The sequence below is a fragment of the Papaver somniferum genome, chromosome 10 (assembly GCF_003573695.1).
Source record: "Papaver somniferum cultivar HN1 chromosome 10, ASM357369v1, whole genome shotgun sequence".
In the NCBI taxonomy this organism is placed as follows: domain Eukaryota; kingdom Viridiplantae; phylum Streptophyta; class Magnoliopsida; order Ranunculales; family Papaveraceae; genus Papaver; species Papaver somniferum.
In genome coordinates, this window is record NC_039367.1 from 73,830,418 (window position 1) to 73,843,136 (window position 12,719).

Here is a 12,719-nt window from a genome sequence, read left to right on the forward strand (position 1 = left end):
TCCAAGTTCATCTTTACCTAGTGATGAAAGTCATGTTATGTTTCAATCACTTTGAAAATGGCTTTGACGAAAAATGGTTTGTAAATAACAACTATATAACGTCCTCTAAGAATGTTTCAATGATTGAAATGAGAGTTTAGATCATATAACCAATGATGGATATAAGCATTGTGTGGCAGCACATATATGTATAATTCCTTTTTCCTTGAATAGAAGTTTGCGAACTTTGTTGATCAAGAGAACCGGAACAAGAGCCGTGAACTCAGTCCGCGAACCCAGTCCACGAACTGGCGGAAGTTCTCGACTCGAGAAAATCTGCTGGAGTTTAAGAACTCCTTCCGGGAACTTAAGTCCACGAACTAAGTTTGCGAACTTAAGCTGGTTATATCTAAAGACGATTGTTTGTGAACTTATCTATATTAACTAAGGAATGCAAATTGCAAACCGTGGCTATAAAGTTCATGAACCGATTCGAGTGAATCAAATCGTTTTTGCTTCGATTGTGTCTTGTGTAGTTACATAAGATTTCCTTGCAATTGAACAACTCTCTAACTAGTTCATTTGAGTCATTTGAAATAGTTATGGTGAAGAAGAATATGGTTGATATGAAAGTGCTCATATGGCTAACCATTTGGTTAACTATTGTTGAACCAGCAAATGTTCATGTTTGGGTACGGTTACACAAACCTAAAATCGTGCATTACATTTGCGTGTAACCAGCTAAGTTTTCGATCCAACGGTTGAAAGATATTAGCTTGAATCTAATCAGGTTTTCATATAACGGTGAATATTGAACGTTTTTTTACTAAGCTAAAATAGATTGCAAACCCTAATCCCCACACCTCCTGTGTGATACTAGTTGTATTAGCTAGAGTCGATTCTCCTTTAACCTTTGGTTTCTTCTTAGAAACCAGGTTAACGACTTAAAGACTTCATTGGGATTGTGAAGCCAGACCGATACTACTTTCTCGTAGTTGTGTGATCTGATCTTGCTGATTCTATCGTTTTGAGTACAATCATAACGATTGGCTTGAGATCTATATCTCCGATAGGCAAGATAGAAAAGTAGTCACAAACATCTTCGTCTCATCGTTTGTGATTCCACAGTATCTTCTTTCGCCGCGTCAATTAAGATTATTGTGAGGTGATTGGTAATACTAGGATGTTCTTCGGGAATATAAGTCTGGCTTATCAACTGGGTCATGTTCACCTTGATTTATCAAAAGACGGAATAAAACTTGTAGGTTTATCCGTGGGAGACAGATTTATCTATTCTGTAGACTTTTCTGTGTGATACAGATTTGTTTATTAAAGTCTTCGACTTAGGGTCGTAGAAACTCTTAGTTGTGGGTGAGATCAGCTAAGGGAATTAAGTGCGTAGTATCCTGCTGGGATCAAAGACGTAAGGAGCGCAACTATACCTTGAATCAGAGTGAAATTGATTGGGGTTCAACTACAGTCCATACAGAAGTTAGTTTGTAATAGGCTAGTGTCTGTAGCGGCTTAATACAGTGTGGTGTTCAATTTGGACTAGGTCCCGCGGTTTTTCTGAATTTGCGGTTTTCTCATTAACAAAATTCTGGTGTCTGTGTTATTTCTATTTTGCATTATTTTTTGTTATATAATTGAAATATCACAGGTTGTGCGTTTGAATCAATCAATTGGAAATCCGACCTTTGGTTGTTTATTGAAATTGATTGATCCTTGAACATATGTCTTTGGTATCGTTCAAGTGATTTATCTTGTATTCAATTAGACTCGCAGATTTCTATTTGCTTGAGAAAGAATTCAAGAAAGAGAGTTATAACTCTTTGATATACTTTATTAAGATTGAGTCTAGTTGATTCTCTTGAAAGTATATTGGAGTTTGTCCATACAGATTGTTAATCGAAATATTGGGTGAGGTTGTTAGACCCCCGCTTTTTTAGGATTACAATTGTTTAGTACCTTGTTAGACTCAGATTTACAGGGAAAAAGTTATCAAGGGAGCTTAATATAACAAAGAAACACATCTCCGCGAGGTTCTTCAGATCGTCTGAAAATGGTTGGTTGCTGCTTTGCAGTTCATCTCATTCATTCAGAGATGATTGTAACCTTCGCAATATATATATATATATATATATATATTATTGGTAAGAGGTAGATGCAGTACTGGTTGTTCATACTACCTAGTGAACAGATGATGGTTGTCTCTTTGAGATAATTTATACCATCTGATAACTGTACAACCCATAAGACAAGAGATAATTATTACTGGTCGAGGTAATTCAAATCATCTGTCTAGTCTTGTGAGTTGAGAAATGGTTATTATCATGAGAGGTAGCTCATGTAATATGAGGGGGATGATTGTTGCATATGATGGAAGTTCATACTACTGATTTAGAGATGATTACTAACTCTTTGAGCAGTTTATATCATTTGAGAAATATTGTCAGTTGATCTTGAACAAGTACTGTGAGTTTCTAGGCCCACCGGGGTCCCTCACTTACGGGTGACTACTCGGAAAACCGTTAACTAGTATCTGAATACCCTGAAATTGACACTGGTCATCCATCGGGCCCACTGGGGCCCACCACATATGGGTGGTTACTTGATACACCGTTAGCATGGGTGGTTACCCGATAGACCGTTAGTTGTAATGGTAGCTGGTACCCGACTACTCTGGCAAGACACATTGTGTATAAAAATGACGGAAGTAATTTGTACGATTTGATGAACCTTGAAGTATAAAAGCAACAATGTTTTCCTTGCAAAGCATTTTGGTAACCATGATGAAAATTTGCTTGGTAAAAGATCGAATCGGTACGAAAAAATGGTAAGGTTGTTTCCTTGAGTGGAGTATCCAGAAGTCGGAACCTGCCAAGCAGGTCGTAACCGACTCATTGGGAGAAAAAAAATTGGTCCGTCACAAGAATTATTGAGAATAGGGATCATATATTTAGCCTGTAAATCTCAAACTCACTACTTTGTCAAAGGAAAATCAAGGATAATACGTTTTACATGATTCTGCATTTGTCATATCGTTGAGCATCTTGTCAGAAAATTCTGTTACGTTTTTCTTTGGAACGGATGATACCTTAATAATTTCCAAATGAAGAGCTGGAAGCTAGAAATAGTTTTAAAATACCATATATGTCTATAGATTCCTTAAATTTGTTGCATTTCCATTTATATTCCTGTGGAGCTCGAGATTGGATAGGGCTCTGTAAGTTGATTTTATATAAAAGAACTATTAATAATTGTGTGTACATATTTCATCATCAAACGCGTGTATGTGAGAAGACACGTGGAGAGCATGCGAACCAAGTCATCAAAACATGATGACACACGCCCACAGCCAAGAAGCCCATCCCGTCGACGTCGGATCTTCGCCCGAACAAATCCAAGGGCAGAAGTTAAAGGATGTACCAAAAGCACGGTGTACTACGGAGCACCAAATAACTCCCGAAGAGTTGCTTTATCTCATCCCCAAAAGAAGCCAAGATCAACGGTGAAGAGAAGGTTGACTGACATGGACGTGACAGGGGAAGAAGACACTTGTCTGACACGAGCATGCGTCTCAACTACCCGCATTAAACACTCTGAGCAGTGTACGTGTCGATCAACCCGTGGAACGAACGAGGATGACTCTGCGTGATCAAGCAATGAACGAAGACCTCTGCGTGATGGACATAAAGCACAAGAAGATAAGGTTCCAACGGCTCTCAGAAACGAGTCCCACACTCTAACCCTATAAATACCCCCTCTCCACCAAGAGAGAGGGGATCGAAAAAGAGAGGGAGGTTTAGAGAGAAATCGAGAGAGAAGAATTGTTAGTGTAAGTTTACCTTTTAAAATTCGCAGACCTATGTAAACTCCAAAGTCATTCGACTACCTCTGTAATCATCAAATGCATAGTGAAAACGACAACCCCGTGGATGTAGGCCTTAGTGCTGAACCACGTAAATCCCAGTCTTATTTACATTTCAGCACTTTACATCCAGTTTTGTTTATCTTCCTCTATGTGAACGCCTCTGGTGATGATATTAGACGAGGCAATGATAAACCCGAAGGTTTTGAGCCAAGGAATCAATACAATCGTCTCATCAGTGCGAGCATGTGTATAGAATGCGAACATTGTTTGTGAACATATAGATGCCTTCGTGATTTACGTGTTCACAATAATATTTTGCTCGAGATCAACTTATCTTCACTATTGAGAGGAATCCCCATACTTAATATCTTATCGGCAATATCATTATCGAACAATTGAGTACACGATTGTGCTTCCAATTAAGAGTATTCTGGTCTATCAAATCTGACATAAAAGTGCAAATCAGGTGATTATTAACAAAGTCAATTGGTATAAGAGGGTTATCAAACCCGGTAACCCATTTATATTTCTATATAAAAATATTTTTCCCATCTCCCTAAGACCAATAACTAAAGTTCTTTATATATTCAAATTACCCACTAATAATTTTCCATCTCCATGTAAAATATTTATCCTTAATATAACGAAGAGGAATGATTTTAGAAAGGTATTTAGACTTTAGAGTTGTAGCCCAGTGACTATGTTGACAGTAACAAAATCTCCAAGTAGTTTTTGCTAGAAGTGCATATTTGAAGCAGGATAGATCTATGGAATTCTGACCATCATCATTAGCGTTTTTGCAGTCAGACATAGTTCTTTGTTCTCTGGCTTGTCTTACCAGTACCTAATTTGAATAGAACTTGGCATGTCAAAAGTATCCACTATCAGCTTGAAAAAGTTCATTTGATGAAGAGGTATAGAATCCAATACATGTTTCACCATGATAGATCTTCCGGATTATGCAAGCATTTTCCTTCTCCATTTGGATAACATTCTCTACACATTCTCAACTAAATCTTTAAAGGAGATTATTTTCTTTCTATGGATAAACAAATGTATACCCAAATACTGCAAAAAACCAGAGTATATATTGTCTAGTATACAAAATCATTATTTTCCTTTTCGTGTTTCTAGTGTTCTTCCCATCTCTATCTTCAAACACCTTTTTGAAAATCATGAAAAGTGTATACCATTCTATGATTGATTATCTTCTGTTAGCTTAATAATTTCACATTTATTGTGTGTTTTTAAATATTCCCGAATGAATCTGTTCATTGTGGAAAAATTCTTAATCTCGGTCTCATAATCTTAATCTCTCTATTTCTTTACTTTTCCTCAACTTTCTGAAAGGTTTTTTTGTTGGTTACTGTTAGAGCACTGCTCGGTCAAACTCGCAACTTTTGTTATTTCAAGCATGTTATTCGTGTTAGATGCGCAAAACTATATATTGATTTCTAGTCTATAAAAGTCAAGTCTCAGACTAGGATTAGAGTACGGTAGTTGAGTATCAGACATCATTGAATAACCCTCAAAGATTGAAGACTGAAGATCAAACAAAGACATTTGAAGAATTTTATCAACAAATAGGTATGTGAAGACTGGACCATCCTATTTGAAAAAGCGGGGGTCTAACAACCACACCCAATATTTCGCTTAGAAATCTGTATGGACTAACTCCAAATATACTTTTACGAGAATCAACTAGACAGTCAGACTCAATCATAATAAAAGCATATCAAAGAGTTATATCTCTCTTTCTCGATTCAATACTTACTCAAGCAAATAGGAATCTGCGAGTCTAATTGAATACAAGAGAAATCACTTGAACAGTACCAAAGACCAATGTTCAAGGATCAATCAATTTCAATCAACAACCAAAGGTTGGATTTCCCAATAGATCGATTCAACGTACAACCTGTGATATTTCAATTATATAACAAAATATAATGCAGAAAAGAAATAACACAGACACCATAAATTTTGTTAACGAGGAAACTGCAAATGCAGAAAAACCTCGGGACCTAGTCCAGATTGAACACACACTGTATTAAGTCGCTACAGACACTAGCATGCTACAAACTAACTTCGGTCTGGACTGTAGTTGAACCCCAATCAATCTCACACTGATCCAAGGTACAGTTGCGCTCCTTACATTTCTGATCCCAGCAGGATACTACGCACTTGATTCCCTTAGCTGATCTCACCCACAACTAAGAGTTGATATGACCCAAAGTCGAAGACTTTAATAAATAAATCTGTATCACACAAAAAAGTCTACGGTAATAGATAAATCTGTCTCCCACATAGATACCTACGATATTTTGTTCCGTCTTTTGATAAATCAAGGTGAACAAGAACCAATTGATAACTCGGACTTTATTCCCGAAGAACAACCTAGAATTATCAATCACCTCACAATAATCTTAATCGACTAGCGAAAGAAGATATTGTGGAATCACAAACGATGAGACGAATGTGTTTGTGACTACTTTTATATCTTGCCTATCAGAGATATCAATCTCAATCCAATCTTACGATTGTACTCAAATACGATAGAAACAGTAAGATCAGATCACATAACTACAAGAAAGTAGTATCGATCTGGCTTCACAATCCCAATGAAGTCTTTAAGTCGTTAACCTACAGGGTCTCGAGAAAAAACCTAAGGTTAAAGGAGAATCGACTCTATCTAATACAACTAGTATCACACAGGAGGCGTGGGGATTAGGTTTCCCAGTTGCTAGAGTTCTCCCTTATATAGTCTTTCAAATCAGGGTTTGCAATCAATGTTAGCTTAGTAACAAAGCATTCAATGTTCACCGTTAGATGAAAACCAGATTAGATTCAAGATAATATATTTCAACTGTTAGATCGAAACTTAGCTTGTTACACACAAAAGAAATGCATGTTTTTAGGTTTGTGTAACCGTACCCAAACATGTACATCTAGTTGGTTCAACAGTATTTAACCAAATAGTTAGCCATATAAACATTTTCATATCAACCATATTCTTGTTTACCATAACTAGTTCAAATGACTCAAGTGAACTCTAGAGAGTTGTTCAATTGCTTAGATCTTTATAATAGACACAATTGAAGCAAAAACGATTTGATTCACTCGAATCAATTCATGAACTTTTGTAGATGGGGAAAAACGATTTGCTGGTTTTTACGCAATTGAAGAGACATCTGTGTGGAGTCTCCTTGAACCGAGCGAAATGTTGAACCTCATACAGATGCACTGCAAGAAGGGAGTGCTTTAAGTTCGAGAGATCAATCTGTAGGACTCCGGCCTAAACCAAGAACAAAGGTCGTTCTAGAGTCAATTCGGTCACAAGAGAGGATGGGTTGATCTGTATGAGGGAAGCTGAGAAATGTGTGAGATCAATGGTGATATGATATTGTGGGTGTGTTGTGAATTCAGCATGAGAACGCTCTAAATGATTGAATTTTACTCAAATGAGAGTGATTGCTCAGACGATGAGTTCGTGTAGACGAAAGATTGTCTGTATGAACTTGCCGAGAAATTGCTTGTTTAGACAAATGTTCGAGTATTCGAATCTTGTCCTTTCAATCAGAATTCAGAGACATTTTATGATGTCGGAGTTGAAAACACCATGATCCCATGAAGTGTGACAGTTACTGGAATCAGAGAGTGGGGAAGTGGGAAATCGTGTTAAAACCAGTTGCTCATCGTGCGGAGACTTGGTTAATTTTGCACCCACTACTTTGCTGACTCTTCCAACTGATTGCACGACTTGCTCACATTCTCGTCGTGGGTGAACACACGTGCCGTTGACCGCCAGACCAAAACCCTAGTTAATATTCCCCCATGTGACACGATTGATATCTCGTGATTGTGGAGTCAGTTGCTGACTTTATGGGACGATGAGTCCATGTATTGCTGAGTTGAACATGATTTGCAAATGTTCTGAGACTTGTGAATTAAATATGTCTGCTGAGACGAGTTATTATTATGTTGACTACCTAAGACGAGCAAGTTGTGTTGCTGAGTTATTGAATATTGATAGTTGAACCAATATTCTCGAATCTGAGCAAATATTGCTGGTTCGAGCAAATATTGCCGGTTTGAGCAAATGCCGTTCATTTGATGAATTGTTGGTAGCAGGACCAAATAAAATATTAATTTAAGATACTGACTGCTGGGTCGAGTAAAATAAATAAAAATGCTGATAATAGAATTAACATAAAATTATCAGAGTATTTGAATCTGCTCAGAATCATGTTTTTGCGGAGCTCTGAATTTAAAACCCTAATTTTACTGAAATGATGATTTGTTGCAAATCAACCACAGAGTGACGCAGGGACCAGCTACATGGGATGATGAGTTCACCATGTAACGCCCAGATGCTCGAATGAGCAAAATACCAAAGTCTCTTGAGGACCAGTTGGTGAAAGAATGATTGCTGGTTTAATCATTTATTAAAATAATGCTCGTGTGAGCGACAGATAATAAAACCTAGCCGTGAAAAGATGAGGGACGGGCCGAGAGGTCATGGGACCGGCTCTTGGTGGCCGTGGGACCAATAGATGGTCGTTTTAGCAAACTCTCGATTGTTCAGAAAGAGTTTGAACCTAATATGAGCAGTTGAGAAAATTAGGTTAAAAATAGTTAAAACATGTGGGACCGGCCACTTACAAGCCTCAGGGCCACCCTTGGTCGTTCAAGGGGATGCGCCCATTTCACCATGTTGTTCGTGTCTTCTTGAGAGTTTTGATATTTTCCGGTGCGCGTTTGAGCAACATTTTGAGAAAATATGCAGAATCCAGGATTTTGCTGAAACTAGGAAAAATACATGAGATGGTGAAAAATAATAAATAAAATAGGGAATTTCAAGGTGTGGGACCGGCTGGCTAGCAAGCGGTCCCACAATATTTTCCCATTTTTAGGTAATTTTATGTATTTTCTCTGAATTGAGGTAAATCCCATGAAACTGGAGAGTTTTATGAAATTAGGGAGCTTCCATGAGATGAGGGAAATAAAATAATAATAAAATAGAGAATGATGGAGTGTGGGACCGACAATGGCCAAGGCACGGCCGCCCGGCCAAGGGGCACAGTCCTAGCACTCTTCCCAATATTATGTAATTTTTTATGATTTTAGGGAATTTTCATAAAATCAAAGAGTTTTGTTGGAACCAAGGTATTTTGTTCAAATCAGGGAGTTTTCATGGAATGAGGAAAACAAAACAAATAATAATAATAAAATAATAGGCATGTGGGACCGGCTAGGGCATGACCGGCCGACTAGGGCCCGGTCCCACAAGTTTTCTTAATAATGTTTTTCATGGTTTTAGGGGAAATTCATGAAATCAGGGAATTTTCATGGTTTTGGGGAAAATTCATGAAATCAGGGAATTTTCACGGTTTGAGAGAAATAATAAAATAATGGGGACTTGAGGTGCGGGACCGGCCATGGCTAGGGCATGGCCGGCCGGTTGGTGCTCGGTCCCGTGACACCTTTCCCTAATTTTATTATTTTCTTGACATAAAGAAATATCATGAGATTAGAGAATTTCCTTGAATCGAAGGAGATTTGCTCGAACGAGAGAATTTTCATGAGATCAGGAAAAATAAAAATAATAAAATATGATAAAAATATAAAATTGGGCATGGGACTGGTCACGGCATGACTGGCTGGCTGTTGAGCCCAGTCCCTGGCGCCTTTGCTAATATTTTATTATTATTACTTTTCCTTCCTATTTTGCATAGGTTCATCGTTCATTCGTATTTTTGAAATGCTCGTTTGCGCATTCAAATACTGGTATGCGCATTATTGTTAAGTACACTTGCACCTTTTTAGTTAGGGCTTATTCGATGCTCAGATGCTTGTTTCGCTGAATATTTATCACTAACCCATGGAATTCTGCTGGGAAAAACCACGAACTGAAATGACGAAATATAACGAAGAATCGTAGAATATTACTGGATATTCAGACGATTAGAGATAATTAACTGATGGCTCTATACTAGCAGGGATTCCTATCTAGGAGCATTAATTATCTGAGAGTTGAGCAATATGAACTTGCTGGAGTATCATATTTCTCCTATATAGTCAGGGAAAACTTGGTTGCATCCTGAAGACGTTGTCGCTCTATACTAGCAGGCATGCTGTCTAGGGGCCGTCCAATCTTTCGATTCTATATAGAAATAATTACTGAAATTGCTCAGTATTCATGAGATGTGTCGTGGCCTCAGCTGGGAGACTACATATCTACATATACTCTGAGAGACAGCCTTCTCAGTCAGAGGTTTTATGGCATGAGCTTTCATGCTTTATTGAGAGACATGAGTCTCAATACTCATCCAATTGCCGGATCTGGAGCATAAATAATTACTGAAATTGCTCAATATTCATGAGATGTGCCGTGGTCTCAGCCGGGAGACTACACATCTGCAGATACTCTGAGAGACAGCCTTCTCAGTCAGAGGTTTTCCGACATGAGCTTTCATGCTTTATTGAGAGACGTGAGTCTCAATACTCATCCAATTGCCGGATCCAGAGTATAAATAGTTAGGGTTTTACAATTTTACCCTTGTCGAAAATCCACCATATACATTAAGTCCCCTGCTTAGTGAGAACCAGTCATGTTCCTCAGTCAACATTGAATGGTGATTTTCCAGGTACAGACAGAAGTAAGTAATTGAACTTAGTCATAAGATAAGACGTTACCGGATTCGACTGAATGAGCAAACCATGGTTTGAGCGAAAACCCCAATGGCATAATAGAGCTTCATTCGGTGAGCACAAATTGGTGTAGAACCGCTGATTCGATGGTGGAATCTTGGTCGGTTTAGGATTCACGGGCCGGGCCCGATAAGGAAATCCTTATGGAATTAGGTTTTAGAAATAAAATTTGGTATAAAAGGGAATTACTCCTTTTTTTTTTAATTCCTCCCACGACCGACCACCATCTTCACCTTCTCTTCATCTTCACGCCCGAGTACCAGCAGGAGCAGAGGAGAAAGTTGTCGGAGCACCGCTGCCGTCCGACCGGAGCCATCACCGTCCGGCCAACTTTCGGCCGGCGCCGACAGGTGCGTAATTTTTTTTTTCAAACATTGTTGTTTATTCATGAGTTGTTCATCATAAAATAATATGGGTATGCACATATTTTGGACGTAAGTTTTATGAAAAACCCTTGTTTTAGAAACGTATGTTCGTTCGATCGTTAGTTTAAGAAACTAGCAAAAATCCCTAACTTAAGAGAGAATTTTCTTTGGAAATAAACCTGTGTCCGGTGATAAAACTTTATTTATGAGCTTTCATCGAAACCAAAACTTTATCTTTAAAAGATGTGAGCTTTCACAAAACCAAAATAAACCCTCGTTTTAAAGAAAAACGCTCGTACGAAGGAAAGTAGATTTTTTTTTATCATGAAACCGTGGAGCTCACGTCAACAATTTTTTTTTTACGTGAGTTAATCACGGTTTTTATTGTTTCGTAAAATCAAAACATGGGTTTTGAGTAACCCTCGTGATTAAAGATTTTTCGTGGTTGTAGTAATGAGGTTCAAACTCTCGGACTTGTGAAGGATAATTTTTTAGACTTAATAAATAATTATACAAAAATATTAACAGTTTGGGCGAGAGGTAACCAAAACACTAGATTCCACTATTATGCAAAATTGAATGATAAATATTTCAAAACTCTATTCAATTCTTAAGTCCTCTTTTATCTTTAATTCACTATCAATCATACAGATTCTCAAACATTATTTGTAAACCTTAAGCATAGATTATCAAGAGATTAAACCAAGCATAACCTATCAAACTAAATAACAAATAATTAAGACAATCATTCAAATAATTTAAAACTCTGCAAAAGCAGCGATTAGGTGAATTATATAATTAAATGAAATAGTTACCCATTTATGTTGCGTGAATAGCTTCCTCCATTGCCTTGGTTACGAGGGAATTAGTCGCTCATCATGTTGGAAAACCTCTCAAAGAATTTCATTAATGCTCAAAAGTGTTTTACAATGAAGAGAAAAGATAAATAAAAAGTATTAAACAGGATTCTGCGACCCACAGAAGGCGTCCAATATAAACGACAAAGAAGAGGTGCTATTGTTACTGAATCCCTAAGACCCACACCTACGACCCACGCCTTGAGTCTCTTTCATTGTTGATAAACGACTGCTGCTGCGAGTCCGTTCTTCGTGTTCTTCGTGTTCATCATCATCAGCAGCAGCAGAAACCGAGTTTGGGAAAACTCGAATTTCTTCTTCTCTGGCTCTCCTCAGCCCCCTAGACTCTCGACAGCCCTTCTACTCGACCCAAGGAGTTAATTTATACCCAACAGCAGCATTTAATCCCTCGCAATAACTCCATATAATTCTCATTTACTCGGGAAAATATTTTTTTTTTCTTCACTGTCAGCCAAGATACGATCTTTTCCACCTCTTCTGCCTGCGCAAATGAGTTGTAATACTTCCATAAGCCACATACAAACTTTATAAGAGAAGATATCTTCCCCTGTTTGTCCACAAACTTTCCAAATTTAGCTCACAGTGCACCCGATAATATCTCCCCCTGTTTAACTTTGATTTCCTCCCACGGCTTACTTGGCCCATTTTGCTCGATCAAAATGCTTGTACTAACTCTGTCCTGTGAATTCAAGCCCAGCCCAATTGATTTCAGGTGTTGAATCTCGCAAAAACACGTCCAAAAATTCAACTCCAAATCATGCAGACGCTAATTAAGTTTCCCTCCAATTTTGGAATTTGAATTTGGGAAGAAAACTGGCCTCCCCCTAATCCTGTACGGGTGTCCCTTTAGCAATTTGGGCTGAAATAGTAATTCTTGGGTGGAAATAGTAATTTTTCTGGGTTCCTCCGGGACAT